This window comes from Struthio camelus, chromosome 11, assembly GCF_040807025.1.
Source record: "Struthio camelus isolate bStrCam1 chromosome 11, bStrCam1.hap1, whole genome shotgun sequence".
In the NCBI taxonomy this organism is placed as follows: domain Eukaryota; kingdom Metazoa; phylum Chordata; class Aves; order Struthioniformes; family Struthionidae; genus Struthio; species Struthio camelus.
This window is the reverse complement of record NC_090952.1, coordinates 11,643,523-11,670,526: the sequence shown is the minus strand read 5'-3', so window position 1 is coordinate 11,670,526 and position 27,004 is coordinate 11,643,523. Positions and strand designations below refer to the sequence as shown.

Sequence of the window (27,004 nt, the reverse complement as noted above, 5' to 3'; positions counted from 1 at the left end):
TCATGAAGTCTGAGAAAGATTTTGAACAACTTTGTAGAGCAGATGCTTTGAGCTACATACTAAACTTTTCCTGAGCATATGCAGTAGCTCTAAGGTGCCCTCCGCCCTCTTTGCCACTAACTCTCTGAAACAGCAAGAGAAGGATACGCAGGTGGCGTTGGATAACTTGAGGATGGAGAGTGCGTTCTGTGCAGGATAGGATACAAATGAGTGACAAGAGTTAAAACTTTGGAGATCTTTACAGATGCAGGGAACCTCTGTCAACTAACAACTAGACAGAAAGGAATGGGTAAAAAAAGTGTAGCATAATTTATCTCTACTGAGGTAAGGAAATTACAAGTTGGAGCAGCAGCTTGTTTGTCCTCAGTGTCTGTTAGCAGAGTGGTTTGTGAAAGATAGGAGAATTGCAGCATTGCCTCGCCTCGTAATAGTAAAGCACACAACGGTGGAGCCAGGTCGTGGCATCTTTGTGGTCCTATCCAATTGCTAACATTACTTTAATGTCTGTTTTCATGACTGCACTTGTTTGTCTGTTGATGGCTTGGCTGCCTTTGGAGCTATTCATTGTGCCTGGCTTGCTTTTTCTTCTCCTTGGTCAAGGATCTCATCTCAGTATTTTGGTACTCCTTAACCAATTAAAACACCTGTTCTGTATCTAATAATCTGTCCTCCTGCCCTCTCACTCCATACACCCACATTATAGATCTAGGAGACTTTAAAGCTCCTGTATTGCATCCTTTATACTCTTCTTGAACTTGCCTAGAGGATTTATTTTTAAAAAATTCTTCCCAGTCCATGATCTCTCTCGACAATATCAGCTCAAGGCACATTGCTTGCTGCTGAGTTATAACACCCCACACTTGAGTGCACTCTCATGCTTTTGCTGCTGATGCTGTCATTATAGAAAGGGTAGTTTGTGCCTGGCGCACCAAAATGATGCATTTGAATCTGAAATCAGTGGTTTTACAGTAAACAAAGAAAATTGTGTCTTCTTTGGTATTTATTATTTATTTTATTTCTTTCAGAAAGACAAAATAGCGGGCCAGAGCTGCAGAGCAGTAACCATATTTGTCAATTTAAAGGATTGCAGTTTGATCAAAAACATTTATTGCAATTAAAGTCAAGATAGTAGCTTCCATTCCTCCAATGCCTTCTAGGCAGAAGGATCCTCAAGCTCATGGCAAAGCTATATGCTGTGCACGAGAATTGTTTTATCTTTACCTCAGGGACGTGAGGCAGCAGTTGTTCCAACTGTAAATGCGTTAAGCCTTTCTATGCTGTAGGGAGGATTTATTCAGAATTTTCCCAGGACATGCACGCTGATGATATTTTTTCATCTGTGATGTACTACAAGAGGGAGATTGATCTTCTTTAGCCCTAATTTGAGAGCCTCCTCTTTCCCCCTTCTTTTAGTGGCAATGTCTCTTAGCTGACAATGTCCCTGCATCCATCATTCTTCTTCCCTCGCTCCTCTGTCCATCCAGCATCTTGATATGTGGGGGTGCTCATCTGTACGTGTAGGGACCATATATTGTGGGACAGAAGAATCTTTTATATCAACTAGCAAAAAACTCCTTAGTTCACAGTGGTGTTTTTCACTAATGTAATAGCTAACTGGACTGCATCTAACAAAAATTAAATTACAGAGAAACTCCAGCTTCTCAGTGGGGAAGGTTAGGCTCAGACATTTAGTTTGTATTGCCCTTAAACAGTATTTAACATAATCAAAAGTAGTATTAGAATGTTTGCACTGAGGTTTTAGAAGAAAAAAATAAAACTACGTGGAAATGAAGGGGAATCTGTGCTACTGAGGCATTCACTAAAGTGATGTTATTGCCATCTACCATATCCCATTGCTACACAAAAGGTAGCGCTCTTCATCAGGGATATGATCTTTCTATTGATATTTTGATTTCAGAATCAGGCTTTTGTTAAAGGAGAGAAGAGTAGTAAATGTATCAGCAGAGAGGGACTCTCACATGCTCAGACAGAGCTGGAATTTATAATTTTGTACTGTAATAATAGCTTGAGGTTCAGGTTTGTGCTCACTAGCCATGAAAACGGCCATATGGGGTCCATCTAGTACAGTCAGAACCGCAGTGGAAAATAGGACTAAATTCTAGTGGATCACCGCTTTGTACGTCAGGAGAGAGCGGCTTCAGGCATTGCTACACAGTTTATGCTAAATGAGGAACTAAATTTAATTATAACCCACTTGTAGGTGACAAGAGAACTTCATAGTTTAGAACCATGCACTTGAAAGCAAATGATCTGTACACGTTAAAGTCATGGGCTTTTGTGTATCCAAAAGTAGTATGACAGCCATTTTTTAAAGACTGTTACCTAGCCTGAAATAATTCTATACTCAGAAACACCTGACTCATCACTCTTACAAAACCAAGAACACCTTTTCTTGATTATTTTATTTGAGGTTTTAGTTTGTGTTTCCATATATTTCTGATACTTATGCTGAAGGGGTTAAAGAAATGGAACTGGAAACTCTTCTGTACAAACTAATAAATTATAGGCACTGTTAATGCTCCTTTGCTGACCTCAGCAGTGACCATTTGGGCACGTTTTCTGGTGAAGCAGCAAGTGTTATAATTCATATACTTTGTGAATTAATTCTGCTTCAATAAGCAGAAAGTGCTAAATGTTGTCAAATTATGTTTTATGAAGCAAGAGCCTTCTCCCTAGAGATGAGACAGCTAACAAGTAATCTTAAGTCTTTTTCATGAAAAAAATACCAAAGAACTGATAGGCTACAGAATTAGAAAAGTTAAGTTGCATACACGATATCAGCTGTGATTGTCTAATGTTCATATCAGAGCCACAATGTAATAAATGTGTTTCAAAAACTGTATCACATTGTGCACGCAATAAATTTTGCTAAACACATTGTCTGTTTCACACTTGCTCTTATATTGTTTTGTTACTTGCACATCAGATAAATCATATTTTTTATCATAAAGATTTCAAAGTACAGTCTTGAGTTCAGTATTTACATTGATACTGTCCATACGAATGGCTGGTTTACATCTATAATTTTCGGTGCATATATGGCTTCAGAGAACATACAGCTTCTTCGACACTCTCCAGTTACAATGCAGTAGGTTTTGTAGCTGTAGCAAGTTGCAGTTATGTACTCCATTGATTCTGGTTAACAAAATCTTCGTTGCTATCTTTTCCTGTAACAGATTCTGTTGGACACAGCCAGAATTTTATGATTAGGTACACGCGTTTTTATAATGGGTTTCGTAACACTCGGAGAACAATTTAACATGCTGCAGTGCAAATCCTGAAGATTCGATCAGTGTTCTCCCGTGGTGTCACCATCAGAAAGTTTATTGGAAATGGACACAAGGACAGGTTGATTTGGGCCCTTATGTTAGAAATGAAATGGGGCACTGTCTTTCGTGAAGTGCCTGAATTCTCTTTTTTCTGCATCTTTCTCAGCTGTTCAGCTCATTTCCATTTCACAGCATCACAGAACGGTTGAGGTTGGAAGGGACCTCTGGAGATCATCTAGTCCAACCTCTCTGCTCAAGCAGGGTCACCTAGAGCACCTTGTCCAGGATTGTGTCCAGATGGCTTTTGAATATCTCCAGGGAAGGAGACTCCACAACCTCTCTGGGTGACCTGTTCCATTTTGTTTACCTGCTCTAGTATTCCGACATTTTTCAGTGCTTCATGTATTGACCCCTTCCCTCCTGCCTCCTCTAACCCCATTCTTCCACACAGAGACCTTTAGAGAGATATGAGGGATTAGAGGATCTTGATGATAATTTTTATGAACTGAATGTGATTTTACTGTGTATCAAAATTGGAGCAGCTTCCACAAACAAGGTGTCGCCAAAGATACGCTGGGACATGTCTCTTACAGAGAAGACAGTAGAAGACAAGGTAAACAAATTGAAGGTTCACACCAGTAAATGCTTTTCTCTGTGGGTGTTATTGCACTTTAGGGATGGTAACTCTGTAAGTCTCCAGTGAAATACTGGAAAGGAGTAAGCCAACCAAAAAGGCAGTTCTGTAAAAACCTGCCGTTCCAAACCAAGAACATAGAACTGGTCATTTCAATGTATAGTTTTCTAAGAAGAAATGAACCCTAGGCAAAACAGTCCATTGATTTCATCAGCTTACCACAAACTCAGGATAATCCTAATATGGCAGACATAATCAGTAATTAGGCTATGCTTTTGCACAGTGGCTCCTTGTGAACTCCTGAGAGGCTGCATGCAGCCACCCTAGCCGCTCTGCAGAATCTCTCTGTGGTGGTATTTTCCCTCTATTTCTGTTGATGGAAAATTTTTGAGACCCACTAAATTCAGCTGGCAACATAGCTTATTCAGTTGTCTGACCACCAAGATTTACATGTATTTATTCTCACTTTTATTTTTCTCTCTTTTTATATTTCCTGAGCCTTTTTGTGTGATAAATGACTGCTCTAATTAGCTATTCAGCAAAGGTAAGAACTTCTTGAGCCCTAATGGCTACAGAAATGCTTTCTTTAACATGTGTACTTTTGGGCTGAATGTGATTTATGTACCATAGAACAGTTACTAAAAAACTCCTATTACACGAGAGAGGAAATGTTCTTTTTATTTCACTAGAAAACAGCTTTTGCTATGTGTTTTTCAAAATGTAACTAATTTCTCTTACACTTTCATTGATTGGATTTTGTAATTCAAAACATCTTTTACCCGTGCAATTGTATGTATTAAAGTGAAACAATTTGTCTGAAATGAGATGCTTCACACTCAATTATATCTAAATTTCTCATCTACAACTCTTGATTTCAATCTTGGGTGTCTGTGCAGCTACTGAGGCTGAAACAATGTAGAGAGGAAATGCTGTTATTTTCAATTTGTAGCAGTTATGCTCAGAGTGGGGCAGATGTGATTTCTGAGTTTCTGCACACTGAGAAAGCAGGCAACTTGTGGGAAGGTTGGCTGATTTTTATTACACCTGCCACTATCCTCCTGAGTATTCCCAGGACCGGTCATAACGTCTGAAAACAAACTGCTTCTGAAGATAGCAGTACCCTAAGGCGTGCTTAAGTCCTTCCACGCTTAGAATGACACCTAAGTATTAATATTAATAGGGCTTAAAGCTGTGTTTGTGGTGAAAAATACACATAAGAACTTTCCTGAATCAAAGCCATAAATAAGTGCCTGAACTTTGTTCTGTTTTAATGACAGACTTCCTCTGTATGAGGAAGTCAGTAGTATTAGGTATATGTATCATTTGAGGCAGATTAGCAAGAACTTGAGAGAGTGCAGCCTGGATGTATCTACTCCCAGTATGTAGAAGAGCAGAAAACCGTAACCTGATTTAATCAATACAGAGTCTGGAATTAAGTGTCTGTCAAAATCCATCCTAGCATGGAGTAGCTGTGTGCTGCAGCTGAAATCCTCAGAACGATGTGGAGAAGTTGCAAGTATCTGTCTGGCTGTATTGGAAGCTGTGTAGCTAAAACCTAGTTCATCATTTTGTTAAAGGGCCTAAATTTTCATCTCATCAGAGCTTCCCATGCAGAGTTGTTACAGCACTGATACTGGGCAGCTGTAGAGCCCTGAGCTCTAGGGACAGTGAAAATCTGAACTTAGGTCTAGGTCTTCTAATCTCTAGCTCCTCTCAGCAATGGCTAATGGAGGCTTATTACATCTTATGAAGAAAGCCGATAGTACGCTCTTCTGAGGTGATTTCTGGTCTTCAAATCTCTGATTTGTCCTGTTTGAACATTACATGTGATGAGTTAGCATAAGCTCAGGACTTTTGTACAGCATGCTGTGCTACAGCTTAGAATGGCAGTGCCACTCCAAGGAATATGTTTAAAAGCATCTGAACCCTTAATTCATGTTTGCTCGGGCCATGATTCAAAAACTAGTTGCCTCTGTGGAAACTTAATACAAGATGACTAAAGGAATCTCGATTGACCCTAACGCGCTAGATTCTGGAGTAAGACAGAAGATGCTACAGGAAAACAAGAATGCGCCTGATGTTACACCCACTATAAAGCAGTTGTTCCACTATTGGCAGTATTAGTGTAACTGGTATTCTGGTAGAGCTTGGAGGGCTCAGTAAAGTGTGGGAGCCAATTATGTTGATTTTTTTTCCAAGATAAAACAAAAATGTTATTTTGTCCAATTATTACTTAACATATGCCTGCAACAGGCCTTGGAGCAGGGCCTAGAAACTACAACCCCTCGGTGCTTAGTGCTAGAGGCACTGGCCTGCTGAGCTGTGCTCTGTGCTGTTCTTTCTCGCTGGCTCAGTGAAATTTCTGATCTACAAAGTGGAACAGCTTTGAAAGAAGGAACAGAAAGCAAATGTTCCTGTAATACGTGACGGCCTCACGGTGGGAAGGTGTGCTTGCAGTGAGAAGGGTGATGCGGGCATGATATTCAAAGCACAGGTGAAGGGTCAAAATGACCAGACTGCCTGCACAGTTCAGGGCTTCTTTAGGTCCCACCTTACAACTAGGGTCCTTTCTGGGAGGAAAATGTCTGAATTGACATAGGGAGAAGCTGGAACTGAATCTGATTTGCTGTATTTTTGGAGAGCACTCTGGCTGCCATGCTCCTGGGGATGGATCAGCTCTGTCCCCTCCTCCTGTGTGACTCTGCGCCCAGGCCACTGCAAGGAGTCTTGGGCAGAGACGATAGAAGAGTCCAGGCCATGACTTTATGCAGAAAGCTAGCCTCTGTTTGACGGTCTGGTTGTATCCATGCTCCAAGAAGTAATCTTGTCTGCTTTAAAGCAGAGCTAGTCAAAAAGAGATTCGAAAGCATATAACTCTTTCCTCTGATGGCTTTCAAGAGAGACAGTGCTAGAGAGCATACATGATGTTAAGCTATCCTGATCTCCTCACTGCTCTGGAGTACCATGGGCCAGGAGCAAAGTTCCCTGAAAGGCCAGGGATGGCCCTTCCCTCTGTGGGGTTTCTTTGGGTGCTGGGAGTCTTGCTTGGCTGGTTTTGCTGCAAGTCAGCTTACCTTTCTACAGAGACTTCCTGATTTATGGCACCATATTTATTTACTCACCTGACACCCTCTTCCATTCTCCTCCCTTCTCATCGGTTCATCAAAGTCTTTGGCCAGGTGTTTTTTTCACCCACAAAGAACTCAGATTTGAAACAGAGAAACCAACAAGCGGATTTGCCTACGATGAGAGACAGCCAAGTGTGTGCTCTTTAAAACAGGAGGTCATCAACATCTGTCACCTCTGCGTTGTTGATGGTATTCCATCAACTTTTGGGACTGTGTTGTAGATGGAGAATGGCAAAGATGAGCTGTGCTGTCCAAATGGAGTTTGTAAACTGACACAGACTGCCTAGAGATTTCATATGTTGTACACAGATTCACAAGGCATTGAAATTGGGCAATCAATTTTTGCTAGTTTTTGAGTGCTCGTTATAAAGACAACTCTGACCACCTGTGAATCATGTTGGACTACAGTTCTGTTTGAGTAAAAAAGTAACTTAATAGGGGCTGTTAAATTAAGCATGCGGACTGTAAAGGTAGCTACGTTCTAATTATAATCCATACCTTTAATGGCCAGGAAACAAAGTTTCACAGAAGTAAAGTTCTGCTGATCAGGTCATGCTGAGTATAATGAAGCTGCATTCTGTTTAAGGATGCTGTCAGCAAAATAAAATGCACGCTAAGGTAAAGTATTTGAAAACTGCAGTGCACTAATAAGTTGAAAACCTTCCAGCTTACCTGCAGTTTGTTTGTTCCTCAATAATTCTGAAGTTAGGTGAGTAAAGGAATTAGGTTTGGAAAGAAATGTATTATTACCTTTTGTTTTGGGATGCTCAGGCTTGTATCTGTTTGTGAAGCTAGTGCTTCACCTCTATGCAGCGTGACAGGCAATTGTTCCTATCTAATCCCTGCGAAAGCAGAGAAAAGTCATGTTTTAAATTGCATTACAGAAATATTAATAGAGAGTATTCGGTTTCTTTAATCTTACTCTTCAGGGGAAGCGAAACACTGTGAATCTAGGAACTGAGTCTTTGTGAATGGGCTGGCTTTCTGCAGAGTTACTGGTTTGGATATTGCAGATTCTCCAATATTCAACATGTCTTTTGGGTAAAAAACGAAAAGAGAGAAAAAAAGAAAACAATTTTGGCACTGCTGCTTTTCCTCTGTGATGCTCCAAATAAAAACAAAATCTGAATTTTATCATTGCTCTCTGGAGTTCAGAATTAGCAAGGGCTTTTCTGTACGCTAAATCTGTGCTTGTCTGTCCTAGGAGTACAAGCTCTTTGCACGTTGTGAATGGGATGCCGTGATTGGGTTATGTGGGCAAGTTCAGAACCTTGAATTTTTCTTGTCTGTGTCTAGTATGTTCTTCTCAAATACTATTTCATTGCCATAAATAAGTTCATGGACATTGTGGAGGTCCCTATGTTGCATAAAATAGACATATGAGATTTCATAGAAATCATTTTCAGATCTTCCTGCAAAAGCACAGTTTTGCCGCATGTTATTTAAAAAAAAATACAAAAAAACAAAGTCAAACTAAATCAAAGTTGTTTGGATTGATAATTTACTGAGAGTGTACCTGATGAAGGCTGAAGTAGGAGAAGATTAGTTTGTTCCAGAGTTGCATCTTATTCTTGGGTGTATTTATATATACTCCTGTGGTGGGTCTTGTTTAAAGAAAGGCTGAAGTCTTGCAGGAGGCTATGAAAAGGCATTCTATTTTAGGTATAGGAGGGGAAAAACCTTCATTGCCAGCAGCACTCACAATCATAACAGTTGTGAAGGAACTTAGTATTTTGTGGATTTGCTTCAAATTCCTGCATGTTGGATGAACATGTTTTTCTTGGTGAGAGTTTGCTTTGCTGTCACAGATGGAATGCGGAATAAATTATTATTGTGTCTGTCACAGAACAGCAAATTTTGCACTATTTTAAATCCATAAATCTCATAAATATTGGGAGACAAATTTTACTTGGGAAACTAAATCCCGCTGCTTCAGCGATAAGCAAGGGGGAAAAATATGTGAATAAGACTCCCCCTATTTTATAAATGAAAGGACTAAGACATGAAGTTTAAAATCCTGACTCAGCAAACTGTAGTTATAGTTAATGCCTATAAATATATATATTTAAGCTGTATTTCTGAAACTGAAAGCAAGCTTACATGCTTGCTTAATAAAATAAGGGTGCTATTCTGAATGGATGTCAAGATAACAAGGGAAACTGTCACCAAAGAGCCTGCATTGAGGATTTTAGTCCCAGATCTTGTATCATCTGTCAGTTACATGGTACCACAGGAAAGAAAATTATAAAAGCAACAGCTATCATGTTTTTATTATGAGTTTAAAGCGCGATCAGGAATTGCTGATACCAGGATGGAAATGTCTGGTTCCCGACTGCTCGTTTCTGACTGTTGCTGCGAAGAGCAGCTGTCAGGAGAGCTGGACCTTGCTGCAGTCTCAGGGTAATTTGTGGATGGAATGGGGGAGTCGCACAGCTGCTGTGTAATATGGCCATGCTAAAACCCCAAGGTAAATCCTTACCTATTTGTTATGTTTATTAGCATCTTAGTTGCTTTCTCAATATAGAAATAAGGTTTCCCACCATCACCCCAGTAATCTGTGTTCCACCGAACACCGTAACGGGGAAAGCAGTGATTTCAAATTGGCAGCTGAGTGCATTTTGGAAGTCTGCTGCCGTGAGGGGAAACGAAGGACTTTTCTTCCCTGTGGCTGAATGAAGTGCTTGAGATTCTCCTTGAGTCTCCTTAGCCTTGTAACCATCTAATTATTTTCTGTAGGTGCTCCTGCAGGCCTGGGAGCACAGGAGTGATTAGTGTGGAGAGGTTCTCCAAAAGAGGGTTTGAATGGCAAAAGGCGCAAACGCGCTCAAGAGAACTAAGGGACAAAGGGGACAGAGAGTGGCATCGAGGCAGAGAAAGGGGGCCTAAAGGGCTGACCTAAACTGAGAAAAGGCTGGTAAAGTAGGAAGAGACAGTGATGTGCAGGGACACATGTTAAGAACATGTCTAAATTTTATGGGGGAGACCCTGAGGAAAAGGGGAAAGAGTTACTGAACTAGTTCTAAAATAGCTCTGAAGAAACTTGTGATGGAAAAAAAAAGAAAGCCTGAACTAACTCTCTGTTTCCTTTGGAGCTGAATTTGTCAGTTTTGTTTAAAAGGCATTTCCAGAAAGCACCGAAGGTGGAGGCTGTGACGTGGATCCCAGGCCCCAAACTCAGTAGGTGCTCGTATAGTGCATTGGACACCGTTTATTAACTGTCGGTAGAGTGACCATATGCATACATGGAGACAAATTATTAGAGACTAATATTAAAGTGCTGAAGTTCATGCGTGTGAGAAGTAGAAACTGAATGTGAAGAGTAAGACTGTGCAGAGAGTCTCTTTGGTGCCAGCACGGCTCCGTGGCCTCCAGGCCTCCCGAACAGCTCAAGGGGCCTCGCTTCAGGGGTAGCAGGTGCTCTGTGTATATTATTCTCAGTATCAAGTTAAGGAAGTAAAACTTCTTTGCTGTATACAATTTGAAAGTCACTGATGCTTACGTGCAATATGTGAAAGTGTCTGTTGGCCCATTTTAAAAACAGTGCAGTGCAAATTTGAATTTACTAAAATAACAAAATGTCTTCAGGGGAATTATGTTGAGCATTTACAAGAAAGGGCACTCTCAGATGATTTAAGCAACTTTGAGCAAAGATGCTGTGGACGTGTTTCTTTTTCATGTGTCTGAGAGGGCGAGCCCCACGACTGGCTTCGCTATTCGGAAGCCTCCTTTCCCTCTGGCTGCTCGGGCGCCGGGGGGAGCAGAAGAGGCGAGCGCTGGCGCTGGTGCGCGGTGGCTGTCCCGGGAATGCCCCTGCGGGGTTTCTTGCTGCTGTGGCTGTGGGGATCGAACAGTTCACCCCTTTCTTACACGTAACAAAAGGAGCTTATCCGCTATTTTTCCAACCCTACCCCACTAAGCGTTCCCTGTTGTTCCTTCCCCTGGATATCTGGCCCCGCAACAACGCTCTTACCTGGCCAGCCGCGCTCCCCTTCCAAGGTCACTGAATGTTTTCCCCAGGTGTCCGTTTTCTGGTTTCCTCTGGGCCGGCTTTCCCAGGCGCGCTAGGTCTGGGCCCGGCAGCAGTTCCCTTCGCAGCAGCAGGCACAGCCGTCTGCGGGCGCAGCGCTCGGTGGCCCTGCGTGCCCCAGGGCGACACGCGCTTCGGGCTGGAGCTGACCTTGTGGCTGGAGCTCCGTGTGTTAGTGCTTCCCGAAGTCCGTGCCGTGTTGGCCCACATCCCAGCCTGTTTCCTCGCCCCGGCTCAGGGCGATGCTTCATTTATCCCTTTCCATCTTGGCGTCTCACACCACTGGCAGGCGCTCTCCTACCCGCGTGTCAGTACGCGCAGCGCGGGGCGCAGACCTGGTGCGGCTGTCACCCCGGGGTTTTGAGGGTGACGGAGAACCGGCTCCCCTCCTCTGTGGTTAGACCCTGTTCAGGGTGCTGGCTGCAGGCATTTGGGGTGTCGTTTTTATAGTAGCTGTTGGAATTGCAGTTTTACTAGAAATACAGCTGATATTTTGTGGTGTTTAGAGTTGGTTTTAACAGAGTTTCCTGCGAGTTGAAATAAAAGTCATAGTTTATAGGTCATTATTTAAAAGAAAGTATGCACGAGCTGGCTTTTATTTTTGGACGTACTCCTTTCACCAGCGTCACGCCTTATCTGACAAAGCAGAGCTTTTTCCATTTATATAAACTAAAGATTACTGCTATCATCAGGAGAAACGGAAATCTAAAACAGTGGCATCTTTTTGCTGTTATCATATAATCTGAGATATCTAAATAAAAAAAAACTTGCCATTTTCTTTGTGCATTGACTTCAATAAACCTTGGTTATAAGCAAACATTTAATATATTGAAATAGAAAAAAGGCTTAATCCCAGCATTTCATTTTCCCCAACAATTTTTAAAAACATTACTGGCCCAGGTTTTGCTAGGGACTGAGATCAGATTTACCAGATATTGATAGCATGGTCGAGGTTCTCATTTTCCTCTTTTTGTCATGATCAGTGCCGTATTTGTTTCATTATTTCTTCAATTCTTCAAATTTTTGAAAGAAATCCCTGAGCAGTTTGGTACTTTCAAGCTGTTTCTTTAATATGCTGTTGCTGCGTGTTACTAACACTTGATGATGTGCGTGTGGCCGTGTTTTAAAAGTATTTGCCCTTGTACGTTTTATCAATTGATGAAAAATTCATGATTTTTTAGTAAAAAAGTTTCTCATTTATTATATGAAAGACCAATATTTACAATGAAATTAAGAAACACCATTGTTTCATTAATGTTTTTTCCTTTTTATGTTTTTGTCTCTATTGGTTGAGCTGGAAAGCTTTTCTTATTGCTCTTAAAATGTTAAGTATTCACTCATTCTGCTTTCTCGTGGCCTTTATTTTTCTGTTGCAAGCCTTTGACCGACTGTATAGGCTACCTAAGGTACAGACAGCTGCCATATAACCCACTTCACTGCTCAGCATAAATGGGATTTTTAATGGTCTGGTTACTCGTCATTAATTGGCTCAGACAGGCTTGAATTTTGTCGCACATCTTGACCTTTATTGAACCAACAACTTTCACAACTAGGAAGGTCAAAAAATTCTAGCCTGAGCACCTCTTCGAGGAATTACTTTGATCACATACGCCAAAATCCAGATCTCTGGTCCCTAAAAGTGCTTCTGTAAATATACGTCCTTGTTCTAGTTCCGGAGTGGAGCTGCTCCACTGACATGTACTGTGCGTTACCGGCAGGCTCAGTAACTCGGGCTCCTCTGGCACCGCTCTGCTTCCGTCCCTGAGAACTGCCCCCTGCCAAAACCCCCCCAAACTGAAACGCTCTATGTTGAAGGTTTGCTACTGTCCAAAAACCAGGCTTCAGTTCCTAATGTCCTTCGGCAGGCTTTTAAACAAACCGTTCCTAGCCTTTCCCCCAGGAGTCGCTGGGAGCTGCGGAAGGCGGAGGCGAGGGGCGCCGGTGCCGGTGCCAGCGCAGCGGCGCCGCACCGCCTGGCCGAGGCCGTCGTCCCCCCGGCCTCGCGTGTCGTCTGTCTGCACCCAGCCCGAGCACAGCGGTGTCTGAGTGACGCTCCGCCCGCCCGTTTGTCCTTTAAAGCACGGAATAGAGAGGTGGGAGCATTAGTGGGCCTTTCATATAGCAAACTCGTGGTGTGGGCAGGCACAGCGAAAGCCCTGGACGTGGCTCCCTACCCTCGGCGCCTGCGCCTGGGGCTGGGGTGTGGTTGCTGGGGCTGTGGAGTTGCAGGTGCTGCTGAAAGGTCGTCTGCAGCCTGGAAGGGACAGTGGCTTGTTTATGTATTCAGTTCTAGCCGTTACATCTGAAAGCAGTCAAGTTGAGCTCGTACTTCTGCTTCTGTGTTTCTCTCTGAGGCAATGTTTCAGTGCATTTAGGTTCGACAGAGGAAGAGCGAAACCAACATTTTTATCACAAGGAAGTTGCAGAGCTGCCCTTCTCTTTGTGAGGGTGAGTCACGGCCTGCTGCTGCTCCCTGCAACCTTTCTGTGAACGCAGGGCGCTGTTGTCTCCCCACGTGCCCCGCTCTCCTAATCCCGTGGCTCTGTAGCTATTAATAGTCCTCATTTCCAGCCTTTCTTGAATTGTGCTTTTCTTTCCCTGTGGTTTGTTTGTTCTAGGTATTTACGAATCTTGCAGCTTTTGACTTTTGTGAGCTGTAATTGGAGCCAGAAGCTCTCCCATGTCAATATTCTTTAAAATCTGAGGCGGGAAGAGTGCAATTTACAGTTGTGCTTGTAAATGGCAGAAGCGAATACACTAATGAACGTCACATACGGCATTACATGAGAAAATTCTCAGTGACATTGCCCTTGGTTTCAGCTGCAGTCCTTAGAAGCTGCTCAAACGGCGTGAATCTTTGGGCATGGTTCATGCCTATAAATAAGTGAGGCATTTTATAGGTGCAATTTCAGAAGTCTGTCTTTAATTTTGTGATTAGAAGTAAGTGATAATCATCCTAGAGTAAGCAAGACATTGAAAGATTACAGAATGTTCAAGGCATGAAGCTAGAGAATGGCCATGTTTTCCGGACTCCTCTCTTCATAGTGGGGCTTCTTTCACTGTGCTCGGGGCGCAGCGCATCAAACAGAGGCTGAGGGTATGGCTGAGTATGTGCCATGTAACTACAACTGTAAAGGACAGAGAGATCCTGCTTTACAGGAATAGGTACAAACAATCTACTTGGTTTTTGTTATGCATATATGTAGCGCATATTGCAAAGGAAAACAAAAGCTGAAACTTCTCCTCATTGTGGAGTAAGACTGTAGATCAGCCTGACTCGCTTCAGAGGTTGGGTTGACATGATACCAAAGATAGACGTCCCAGCTGTCATATTGTGAGATAAAATGAATGAGGTGATTTTAAGTACAGATGCACTATATACTCAGCTTAACAAAGCTTTATATTCTTCATCAATGTGAAACACCTTGTACTGTTCTGTGACGATCAAGAAGATTCAAGAAATGAAGAGTCAGACTTGTGAGCTGAGGGGCTTGGAAGGGCTTCTCAACTTCCTGTGCTTTTAGAGGTTGAAGGGCAGCACTAATGTGTCCAGAGAAGCTGTGAAGCAAGCCTAAACTATTTACTATTCAGTTTTAATTGTGGAGTGGCTAATTGCCCTGCTTTGCTGTTTAGTGCTCTAAGCCAGCCATCCAGTCTGGCTTATTTTTGTCATTGACAGAACCCTGCCAAGAGTCTTTCATTTTAGAGTAAAATCAAAACACTTGGAGATGGCTGCCTTGCGGTGATGCTGTAATCCTTAACGTTGTCGCAGTCATTGATACTTTCACTCTGCTGTGTTTCCCACTCATCTTATTCCTTTAACATGAGCGGACCCTCAAGAAATTATGGGACAATTGTATACTTCTGCTTGTGAACTGGGTTTTTGGTATAATGGTTTATTACACAGTCATGAGCTTTTACTGATCCCAGTGACTGTTCTTTTCCTCTCCAGGTAATCTTTGCTAGTGTAGTGAAACAGCTACTATGTACTCGGTATATTAACACACCTAATATAACTTAACTGAAACCTGATGCGGGGCCTCTCATTCCTTTTGAAAGTCAGCAGCCAGGTGGGAGAAAGGACAGCAATAGTCAATAGCTTAGGCAGAGAAACAACAACTTTAGATATTTGTTTCTTTGTTGAAAGCTATCCTTTCAGACGGTAAAGAGCAATCAAATTGTGCATTAAATGACTTTTGCCTTCATCCTCCTTTCCCAATTCACTCTGGCTGGTTGTTGCCACGCAGAGCGTATTTCATCACAACTCTGAAATATGTATTGTGCTTGGGTACTTCTGCATCAGCCCAGCAGGTGAGTACGCTTTAAAGCCTTTGACTGCAAGTTCTCCAGACCAGAGGGCTGTATCTTCTTGTATTTATATTTATGGAGCTTAACATAATGGGACCTTGATCCTGACTAAGCTGTAAAGAGCTAACTGAATGCAAACAGTAAATTATCATTAATTTTAGAAGGAAGTTGGAGAACAGCATCTCATACCTTTGACATCTATTGTGGCATGATTTAAATTATGATCGCAGTATGAAATAATGGATAGAAAGTAAAAAATAATTACCATTATGTTAAATCTCAGCTTTTTATTAGTGCCCACACCAGGATCAGTAATGTTTCGCTTCTCTTAAAGGACTTCTTACTGTGCAGGGTAAAAAAGTATTACAGTTTTCTCACAATTTAGTGTATATTGACCCTATCATCATTTTTATTATTTCAGTGTCTTTTCAGGTGTCTTAAAAGATTTTAATGCTATAAACACTTTTCTTCCACTTCCTCTAATCAATATGGAGTTCACTATGACATCTTATTTTAAGACTAATGTTTCTGTGTTGCATAAGGTTGTAATTTTAATGAAGTATCCAAAATAACCCATAATTTCTTGTTTTAAGAAATCTGATAATTATCTTGCCCCACGGCAGATAATTTTGCTACCATTATATTGAAAAATACATTATTATTTTCTTTTCCAATTCCTATTAAGATGGATATTTTTCAATGTATTAGAAGATCATTACTAACTCAAAACAGACTTATGAAACTGCTAATTTGACTGTCAAGAGCAGGCCACAGATGTAGCTGAAAGAGGTATACTAATGGAATGGCACTAATGCAATTTCACAAATAACTTAATGAAGCGTGTAAAGCATATTTCTTCCATTAAGTACACATAGCAAGGAGTCACATCTTGCTTACTGGGTGTGAAAAATATTTTTAATCAGCTTAAAAATGAAGAGACTCTTCAAGGTTATGCTACAAAAAGCCATAAAAAGGAAAAACTCAGGGAGCAGACTGGAAGAAGGAGCTAAGCATCTCCTTGGGTACGTGCCTTTCTTGGGGCCCCTATGCTGCGGGAAGGAAGAGCCTGGAGAAAGGCGGTGGTTCTCCCGCGTCCCGGCAGGCGCTCTTGGGAGTTGTGGTGCCCGGCCTCGAAGCAGAGAGCACGGGGAGGAAATGAAGTAGAGTCAATGTTTCAGAAAGTGGCAAGTGCAAAAGCACCAAGACAGGAGCCTCCACTTAGCGCGCATGTGCAGCTTCACAGAGCTGTAAACCCCTGTATAATCCTTGGATGCAATCCCAGGCGCTGATGCCAGCGTGAGATTTGCCCCGCTCTGTACTATGGGCAGGAGCTTGTTGGCGTTCCCTGGAGAGTTTTTATGTTTGTGAAGGTCATCATGTGCGCAGCACTTCTTGAATGGGGCGAGGGAGTACACACACCGGGCTCTTTTTTCTCCACCCTTCCTTCATCCCGTGCTTAGGCGACGGGCTGTGCTGTGGCGCGGTTTGCTCTCCGCAGTGGCAGCGGTGTTACCTCTTGGCCGCTGTGCAAAGCACCTGCGCAGAGGTGCAGGCAGGCGAGAGGCGCTGCGCTGCCCTCGGCGGCTGCCGCTGTCTGCTAGCGTCTCGGCAGAGAGCGCTATCGTTAGTCGGAGGAGCGCAGTGCTGGCAAGAACTGAATGATAACGGAGATGACAACAAGGCAGAGGAAATAAAGAATGGTGTTGTAAACCGGAGTCCCACTGTGAGCTTATTTAGGGCGACCTTGCAGCTTAACAAGAACATGTTTAGAGGGATTAAACACCAAACCCAGGACTATTCCTGTAACCCTCCCAAATCTTTCCTTTCCTAAAGGTCAAAGTGGTGGAGCAGGCAGTCGACTTCTCACACTGAGAACAAGTATTGCTGAAAATCTATATTCCCAATTACAATCTTTTCAGTCTCCAGAGTGAGCTTGGCCTGCTGTGCCTGGTTACGTTAGCGTCATTGTCTAATGCCATTAACAGTAAATGCGCTGACTGCCAATACAATGTTAGTATGCGCCATTCAGAATGATGCAGTTCTTTAACCCTAGTTTATTTTAAAAAGAGCTTAAAAGCCCTTTAATCTTCCTTTTCAACGTGAAATATTTTTCCTGAAATACAGAAATAGTTGATGCTATTTGCTGTGGTAGGTGGTAGTGAATTACTCTGCCTATGTTCTTGCTTATGATGCCAGATGTCAAGGAAGCAATGCCTATAATGTAATACTATCCCATGCAGTGCAGATTAGAGGAAAAAGTTATCGTTTTTTTCCTTCTAGTTATGCTTTTACTATTAAAGTCTTGATTCATCAAAGCATTTAAGTACCAGGTTTATTCACCCAGGTGTTTTAACATATAGTCATATTTTTAGCTAATGACAACAGATAGTGTCATCAGATACCTGTTTTAAGCTCCGATACTTGTGTTAATGCTACTTGGCTGATGGCTGCTGGAGTTCTCATAGTCACCAGTAATCCCCCAAATTAGGGAAAATGTAACTTTGAGTTGAACTAAAACCAGGATCATTCAATAATTTTGATGAATTTAAAAGTAAAATGTGGGTACTGTCAAGATGAAATATTTCCTGTTGATTTTCTCAAGTATCAATGTATTGAACCAAAACAAAACATTACATTTCAATTTTAGATATTTCAAAGAAAATTTGTTTTGGCTTAAAAATAATGTATTTGAATTAGAAAATGTTTTGAAGGGAAATGTTTAACTTTATTCACAGTTGTAAATTAGTTTTGCTAAGTTGCTGATGTTGCCAAATCTGCTTTAGATATTTAGTTCAAAGAATTTCACTTAGTTGGGGATGAAACCTTTGGAGTATCTTTCAAATTAAAGGAACTTCGTTAGAACTACAGCAGGCTGCGCACTGAGGAGTTCAGTTTTTTGTCTCCATGCGGAATTTATACATGGGTTTCTTTCTGTCTGCCTGTCTTTCTGCCTCTTTCTCCTTCCCTTCTTTTTGATACTCCGAAATGAACTTGGAGGTTAACTAACATATTGCAGTCTTCAATCCAGCTGTAGTTGATTGAGTAGAGTAGTTCATTGTGGTATCTCTGTTGTCTTCTTGCTGTCTGCCCCAATCCTTCTAATGCCACTGCCCCAATCCTTCTTTCTAACTGCAAGGAAAAAAATCCTTTTATTCATTCTTTCGTAAAAGAACATTCTGTTGTGTGAGAAACTGCCATACTCATCTATAAATGTGAGAGGTAGTAAAAGAGAAGAATTGCAGCAGCTTCTTTCATTAAATGACCGTAAACCAGGATGAAGGTTTCACTCATCTTGTTGATTTCTTACATTCTAGTTCTCTTCTGTCATCCACACCAGCACAACCAGTCTGGAGTCTATGGTCTAGGATGGTGAAAAGTTTTGAGAGTTAGCAAAATATTTTATTGAAAAAAAAGACCGTCGAGATCTTGCCATGTTTTGGAACAACTAGCTTTTGTGTTGTTGGTTATCTGGCTTTACTTCCAAATGATTGACAGCCTTTTGGAGATAGTCCTAATTACAGCTTTATTGAGGAATACTGGGAAAATCATTGAATGGCTTGTCTAACAAAATCTCTGAGGGATTTTAATTTATGACATCTGTGTTATAATCTGTATATTGATTAATTTCTGTGCATGTTGTGTGTTCAGTGCAGAAGTCAATGGGAATTTGCAGTGGAAGCACTATGGATTCACCCACCTAATTTTTACCCTAATTTTTTTGATAGTCCATCAAGTATAAAGTTTTGGAAATCAGATTTACATTCCGATCCTCAGCTGTAAGGTTAATTTCCCTCTGGCCTCTACCTGAGAGAAATCAGGAATTAATATCATTGATTTCAGCTGTTACACTCATATTAAGTCAGTTTAATGGAAGTTCAGTTACTTAACAGGCTGCAGTGATGTGGAACCAACCAGGCAGTCTGCTGCAGAAGCAGTTTTGCTGTTTCTAATTTCTTTGTTATCACACAACCTGGGAACGAAAGATCCTTCTTACTCTTCTGGAATTTAAGTGTTGTCAGAGTAAAAAGCCGGTGTTATAGGAGGAGGAAAGTCCAGTATGTGCTCTGTTAGTGTACGCTTTTCAGTGGGGATCCTTTAAAGGAATCTAGTCTAAAAATCATGTAGCACATATTGATCCTTTATCAGAAGATGACACAGTGATAAGGAAATGGCATTTCCTAAAAAGCTTGGCATTTTGCAAAATTGAAAAATAATATTTTGAAGGCAGGAGAGCTAAAAAGCAGTTTACTCCTTACTGAAGATTAAAAAAAAAAGAAAAAAATGGTCTACAGAGAGCCAATACAAGTAGTTGGCTTGCTCCATGAATTGCCCACAAACAGTTTCTGTAAAACATTATGGATAAAGTCCTAAAGTTCCTACTCTTGCAAAAAGCTACCGAAGCCAGCAGCTGGATATATTGTGACATGCTGTTTATTATTCTTTCATGAATACTTTCTTTCGTGTTTACCTTTCTAGCTCTCTGCCCCTGTTTGCCCTAAAATCTTATAGGTACCAGGCAAATTTGGTAATGTCTGGATTTGCAGGAAGCATGATGTAGGTATAAAAGTGGCTGATAGATATTCACTCATCCGTAATAGTAATTAACCGATGCCTATCTTATGGGGTTTTATGCCCTTGTCCATAGGCCTTGTGATGAATTCATAAACCCTATTCAAAAGGGGAAGAAAGTCAAATTAGAGTGTAAATGATATGAAATAAAAACCACCAATCAGTAAACAGAAATTACTTTACATAAATTGGAGTCAAAGTGTCCTTTCAGAAATTGATGTTCCGTATGCTGAATTAGAGACATTAAGAATGAAATTACTAGTCATTTATTAACTCTAACATAGGAACAGGCCAATAAAATTCTCCTGATGGTTTATAAAGATGAAGACATTTCCTTTTTTTATATATTACCATTGGTTTTAATAACAATGTCAATAAATGACTATCCAAAACTATGTATGTGTTCATATGCAAGTAAGTCAGAATTACCACATTTTTACATTAGCTCTTGTTTACTTTTTTGAATTTCACAATGGGCTAAAGATGATATATTATATAGTAAGCACCTATCAATCTTACCTTTTCTTTGTATTTTAAGAAATTGACATAGCCTGAGAATACATATTGTTCGTAGTGTTATTTTTTGATTAATAAAAAAAAGAAAGCCTGGTCCATTTTCTGCATATTAACTATTTGCACTGGATACTATTTATGTCACAGAAGAGTTGCTCATAATCCTGTTGCTGCTGGGATTGTGCGAGGAGCTAGCACGTCTGGCAGGCCACTGTCGCAGGCGTACGCTGACTTCCCGGGATTCATTCTGCACTCTTCATCTGTGGAGGCTCCCTTTGGTCTACAGAGTGAGTGTACCAGAAAACTGGGTTTTGTTTTTTTTTCCTCTTTCTATATTTCTCACTTCCTAGTGACACTGTTGGAGCTATTTTAAAAGGCTGAACTAGCACTGAAAACACGGCTGAACTAAGTATGTGCCAAATTTTGGGCTGAATTCTTCTCGTGGTGCTCAGTGAAGTCAGTGAGGTTGCATGGCTGTAAATGAGGCCCAAGGATGCTGGAGAGTTTGTTGCTAACTTCCATGGGTGCTGCAAGGTGGATACATGGAGGACGGTGAGCAGTGCAGAAACTGTGGTGCCAAAGGCCGTGTCACTGCTGGTGGCAGTGTCCAGCAGCTGAGAGTCGGGGTCTGTCGTGTTAGCTTGTTTCAGGTGGGTGATACACAAAACCAGGCATTTATTGTTGTATCATCTACAAATAGAAGAATTTTTGAAAGCGTATCCTACACTGTATTTCCAGAATAAAATTGCTTCAGCTCAAGAATTTTAGGGACATAAGACTGAGCTTAAGGATTTATTTAGAAAAATGTCGTGGCATTAGCTTATTGAATGAGCTCTGTCAGAACTGTGCTGTGCGAGGCAGTCTGTAATAAGACTTTGCTGAAATAGCTGTAGAAACTTGAGAGAAGTGCACTCTGTGTTTTAATCACTTTTAAGAAGGATTACTATGCCTTATCAAATATTTTTGATTTCAGAACAATGAGTTTTCCAGCTTTATGTTCTTTGGCGCTAGGGATGGTAGCTTTGCAAAGAGCTTTGCATTATAGCATTTGAGGGGAGAAAAATAGGAAAGGTCGAAAGCTTGAATACTAGAAAATTCATGAACTGTGTAGAGTATATTATATGAGATACAAAACTTCAGAGCTGAGATATGCACAGATTAGTTGTAGTATTTAGTATTGATCCGGATAATGCAGAAGCATCATTTGGGATCAGAACGCATCCCTGCCTTGTGTTACGTTGTATTGTCTGAAAATTTTGCATTTTGAATTTAGCAGCTGGGAGAGTGACAAGGGGGATGCAGCTGGCCCTTGCTGGAGGCTCGGGGGACACGGAGCAGTCTCCGTCCTGCTGAGAGCTGCACGAGAGGGCCAGCCCTGCCTGCCCGCGGACACTCGGCTCCCTGCAAGGCTAGACCCTCATTCTTGTGGAAAAAGCAAAGGAAAGATGTAGCAAGGTTAGATTTCTCTCCAAAGACTGCACATACTCCTTTGACTAACGATGTACCTTGTAAAATTGTTGTCATGGCGACTTGAAGACGCAATCCTACTGCTCAAGGCTCCTTTGTAAAAAGTTTCCGAAAACAAAGCACGACAAGCAGCCTACAGAAAAACCGCCGAGGAGGCAGATGGTGAGGAATTAACGTTAGCGGAGGGTGGCTGCAAGAGGCTGCACCTTACAGAGGTCTTTATCTTGTAACAGCATTTTGTCGGTGCCGGTTGGCAGGGGTATCTTGGACTACCTGGGACTGGATTTAGGACACTCGGGCAGTACTGGTTTGGGATTCTCAGCCAGTCTGAGCCTTGATTTCCTCAACAGGCAGGGAAACAGAGGTCACTGTGATGCCAGTTGTACAGGGGAAAGGAAGTTCTTGACATGCAAAGGGTCGCATCCAAGGGAGGATTAGTATTAGTGGAAATGGGAATTTATATGCCTGTCTTCATGGCTGAAGACAGAAGATGCTGTTGGCCTAAAATACCTATGGCGAGTGTGGCAGACTTGGTTTCAGAGCTGAAGAGGGGAAAGGTGTGAGGACTTCCTCCTGTTAGGTACTGTCGCTCAGGCTCCCTTACTGAGCCCTGCCACCGTCGTGGTCCCACCCAGCAGAGCAGCACAGCCTGCGCTCAGCAAACTGCTGCCACCGTCGGATCGCTGCTCTGGCACAACTAACTCATTTACTGGCTACTTGGGTGTCTCTACATTGCAGTGAAACTTGTTTCTGCCCCTGCATTAATCCCCGGTCTCGCGATGCCCTACTGTCGCTTCTTTGCCTGCATAAGAAAGGCAGAGCTTGCCTCAGGAATACAAGCTTTGGCTCTTGCTACTGCTGTTGCTCAGGCTGTTGCTAAGTGATATTTTTTTCAGAAATTAAAACTGGCAATTTGGGCATAATATCTGTCAACTTTCTTTTAACTACTTTTTAATCCATGGCATGGATTTTTGGCAGTTTGTGGTTCGTGAGTTTCCTTAATAGCTTCATGGAGTTAATGTTGCTTTCCCTATGCTAGTCTCCATTTCTCCAAGAAAGTCAATTGCTTCGTGGATTAAAGAAGGTGCAGCAAAAGCCTCTCATGCTTCTGCTCCCCGATTACATCCTGAGTGCTCAGATGTAACTGATTTAACTTGCATGACCTTGGTATTAGTCTGGCTGATATTCAATCTGTAATTTCACACTTAATCTTTCAAAACATTCAAAAGAAGGAACCAATTTTGTTCAGTTTCAGCAACAAGCATTGCGTCTCATGTAGTGTCAAGGTCAGTCAGAATAGAGTAACTGAGCTGAAACCCAGGATTAAATACGCAGGGAAAATTGGACGTAATCAATTACGATTAAAGTGCTTAGCAATACAATCTCAAAATTGCTTCAGAGATGAGTGCAAAGTCTCATTATTTGTTTATGGATTTTAGGAGGCATTTTTCTCTTAAATGCTCATGAGAGTTCTTGAATTGAAATGAAAAGGTAGAAAGTTTAAGAGCAATAAGAATTAGTAGTCTTCTACTCAAAACGAAGTCTATCTGTGATGGTCTTGATTGCAGGTCGTATATATATATTTTTTAATTTTAAAGATAGTTTATTGCATTAAGAAGCAAAATGAATTGTAGGTGGCAAATGGATAATAACCTTTGGAACTTCACAGAAAGCATCAGAATTATGAGTTCTGTACTAACTTACTTAAAGGAAAGTAATAGATTCATAGGTCTGAAGGCTGGCTGAGACCTTACCGTTCCCCTAATGCAATCTCACATGTTGCATGGCCTAGGAGGTTCCTGCAATGTGCCCAACAGCTTGTGCTCAGCCAGTGCAGCATCTGTGGTTAAGTCCTGCGTGACTCAGGCTTTTTGATATGCTGTGACTGAGTGGAGAAGATTGGACAAATTTATAGGAATTAGACCATAAAACCAAATGCTTGTTTCCTTACAGTGCAGGTGAAGGGGTGCCTGAATACATACAGGCCTACCTGAGCTAGCTTTAATTGAGATGGCCTAAGGTACCCAGCACCGGGAAGACCGTGCTTTGGTATGAACCACCCAGCCTGCCGGGGACCCTGGCATTGAAATCCATGAGTTGTTCACTGGCATCCTCGCTAATAGTGCTACTTGAGCTTGCTACGTTGAAGCTGACCTGGGTATATCTACATGCATTGATGGTGATACCGCAGTCACAACTGCAACATGGACAGGTATGTAAATGTACCTTCAAATACTCTGTAGTGAGGCAAGCAGTTTTCTGAAGGTTGCATGCACTACAGTGCTTCTCCAGTAGCCCTCTGTAATAACCTAACTTCATTGTGCTCACTGTTTTTCCTCTGTAATTTAGACTAGGACCAGCTAATTTGTCTCTAGAACCTCTTGCGTGCTGTGGATAGCTCTGTGCATTGGTGAGGTATGGTATGGCACACGAGCTATGAGACACTGCCCTTGGAGGAAAAGTAACAATGTTGAGGGTTCAAGACAGAGTCGGTGTGAAAGACAAACGCCAGTCCTGCAGGAGCAGGTGCTGGGCAGCCTGCTCCAGCTGAGCCGGCTTGGAGCTGGCGACTGAGACTGGACGATCTCCCGAGGCGTCAGTCAGCCTCAGCCCCGCTGTGCTTTGGTGAAGGAGAGTGGCAGTAACGGACGTGTTCTTGGTACGCTGTGACTGGCACATGAAAGCTGCTGAGGGCCAAGAGAAACATGTATACACAGTTTTCTATGTCTTATACCGTTTTGCAAGTTTCTTATCTGCAAATATTAAAAAAAATGGCATGAGATGAGAAAGAGAAATTAAATCACTTTCATTTTTATCACAAAATTGCCAAATTGCCCATACTGGGCATGGAGAAGTTTCAAGGAGGGGACGGAGGAAAGAGGGCAGTGAATATGAGGATGCTAGAAAATCTAGAAAAGGAAATCTGTTGGCATTCCCTCAAATTGTGCCCATTTACCCCACAGTGAAATTCACCCGACCCTTCTGAGGCAGCTCAAGCGCTGCGTGTTTGCTTCACAGCCTCTTTGTGGGGTTTACAGCATTTACAAGCTCTAAGCTGGGCTCCGTGCTGGCATCTCACGACGATGAGCAGTCTGCGGGGGAACGGAAACCACCGCTTTGGTACTGGGACAGGGGTTAGAGAGGGAGAGAGCCTGGTGGGTTGCTTAGTCCCTCCTTTTGTGGGTTCCCCAGAGAGCGCTCTCCAGTGCTGGTTTACGGGGCAGTAGTACATTAATTTATACAGTGGCAATCATCTATTACACTGTAAAGATTATAAATATGGCTTAAAAAATGCAGACAAATTCATAGAGAAATAGTTTTGGTACATAGAACATTAGGTACATTGCAGAGAAAAGTGTTATTTACCTAAGTTAGCCTAAGGTCTTCTAGGCCTAAGGTTTTCTAGGTCCCAGATTTGGTCCCAGTTCACATGTCGTGGTACAATATTCAGCAGGTGGTTCCATGGAGCCCAGCCGTTGTTTAAAGGGGACGAGTGTATCAGGCACTATTGATGTGAACCAGTGTTGATGACAGTCCCGCTTTGCGTAGGATTTTGGATGAGCTGACCTCTGCAGGTCCCATCCAACCAACATTTCAATGACTCTGAGAGCACATTAGATAATGTACTGTTTGAAGTATTGTTTGGGAGAGAGGGAAGAGAGAGGGGAATTAATTACTGTCTCAATAGATTAAATTGAGTTGTATTAGGGATCACAGAGAGCGCCATGTGCATGCTCAGTTCTGGTTCTGTAAGGGGGCATTTTGTCTCTTAGGGAAAATATGACATCTTTCTCTAGAGTTTGTGCAGGATTAGCTGTAACCTGAGCTGTGTGAGCAATATTAATAATAATATTTTGACTTGCAAAATGATTGAAATACAGAAAAAGTTGTTAATAGGGAAAACAACTACAATTACATATAGATTTCATTTTGACACATGAAAAATGTAATACTATGTTTTGAAACCATTACAAAAATATTACTAGTTCAAAAACTGGATGATTTCATTGGTTTTTAAACTGATATAATTGAACTAATTCAGTGTGACTTTACAATTAGTTTTATTTGATTGAAATTCTGAATAAGGAGAGTTTGTCATTGACTCCCAGAGGTTTTGAATAAGAGTCTTAACGGAACGTATTGTTTTCTCTAGAACTGAAAAGATAAAAGCAGAATCAGTGCATCTCTGGTCTTCCACACCATGTATCATATACTTTTGGAGACAAGGGTAAATAGATTATAAAATTCTACAGTGAGAAATACAGACATGGCAAATGAAAATCTGGTATCTTAAACCCAAGTTGACGTATATTTGATTTTGAAATACTGGATGTTTTATGTACTGTGTCCTGAAACAAGTATTAAGCACTGGGACTTAAAATCCTTTCTTGCTCTTTTGTCTCTCAGCAGGAGACTACTCCTAAGGATAAATTAAGAAAGAACAGAGATGCATCTTTCCTCTCAGAAATGTTTCTGAGTTCCTTGACACTGAACTAGTCTTCAAATTACTAAAAGCAGTAAGTAAAAAAGGTCTTCTTCTGAAGAGTAATGCACTTAGATATATCTGGTTGCGTTTTTCTTCTTTGAGAGCCCCTTACAGCTTCGTTGTTACTTGCCCTATGCAAGATTCAGAGCAGCTTTTAAAGCACTTAAGCTCCTGAAAGCAAAAATATTCTGAGTATAGGCCAAAACGTTCCCCTTATTTCACTGTCTGTGGCACTGTGTCTCAGGAAATATGGCCATATACCAGGAGCTGACTCAAACACAATGAGGTGGAAAAACATGACCTTCAGAAGGATGATTTAGCATGTAGATCATAGAATATATTTCTCTTAGATTGTTCCCGGCTTGGAACCATTGAGGACATTTGTACAAGAACCTCGTAAATACGGCATGTTGCCATGTACACAAGCTGCTGTCATGCTAGAAGTAAATTCTTGCTTAGTATTAAGAGTAGTTGCCTGACACTGACATAATGAAATTCTTACATCACAGATCCTATTTAACGTTCGTGTTGGGGGAGCTTTGCTGACCCTGTGTAGAAATCACCTTCCGATTCACTGTGTTT

At 41.6% G+C, this 27,004-nt stretch overlaps 1 long non-coding RNA gene across 1 annotated transcript in view; it reads left to right on the top strand.

The window, feature by feature from the left end:
• Positions 1-13,307: 13,307 nt before the first annotated feature.
• LOC104142174 (uncharacterized) overlaps positions 13,308-27,004 on the top strand; it is a 94,256-nt gene continuing 80,559 nt past the window's right edge. Inside the window, exons 1-4 of the long non-coding RNA XR_011143384.1 lie at positions 13,308-13,527; positions 20,617-20,756; positions 23,890-24,148; positions 26,344-26,453. This is a non-coding gene — a long non-coding RNA (uncharacterized lncRNA). The remainder of the gene's footprint in view (positions 13,528-20,616; positions 20,757-23,889; positions 24,149-26,343; positions 26,454-27,004) is intronic.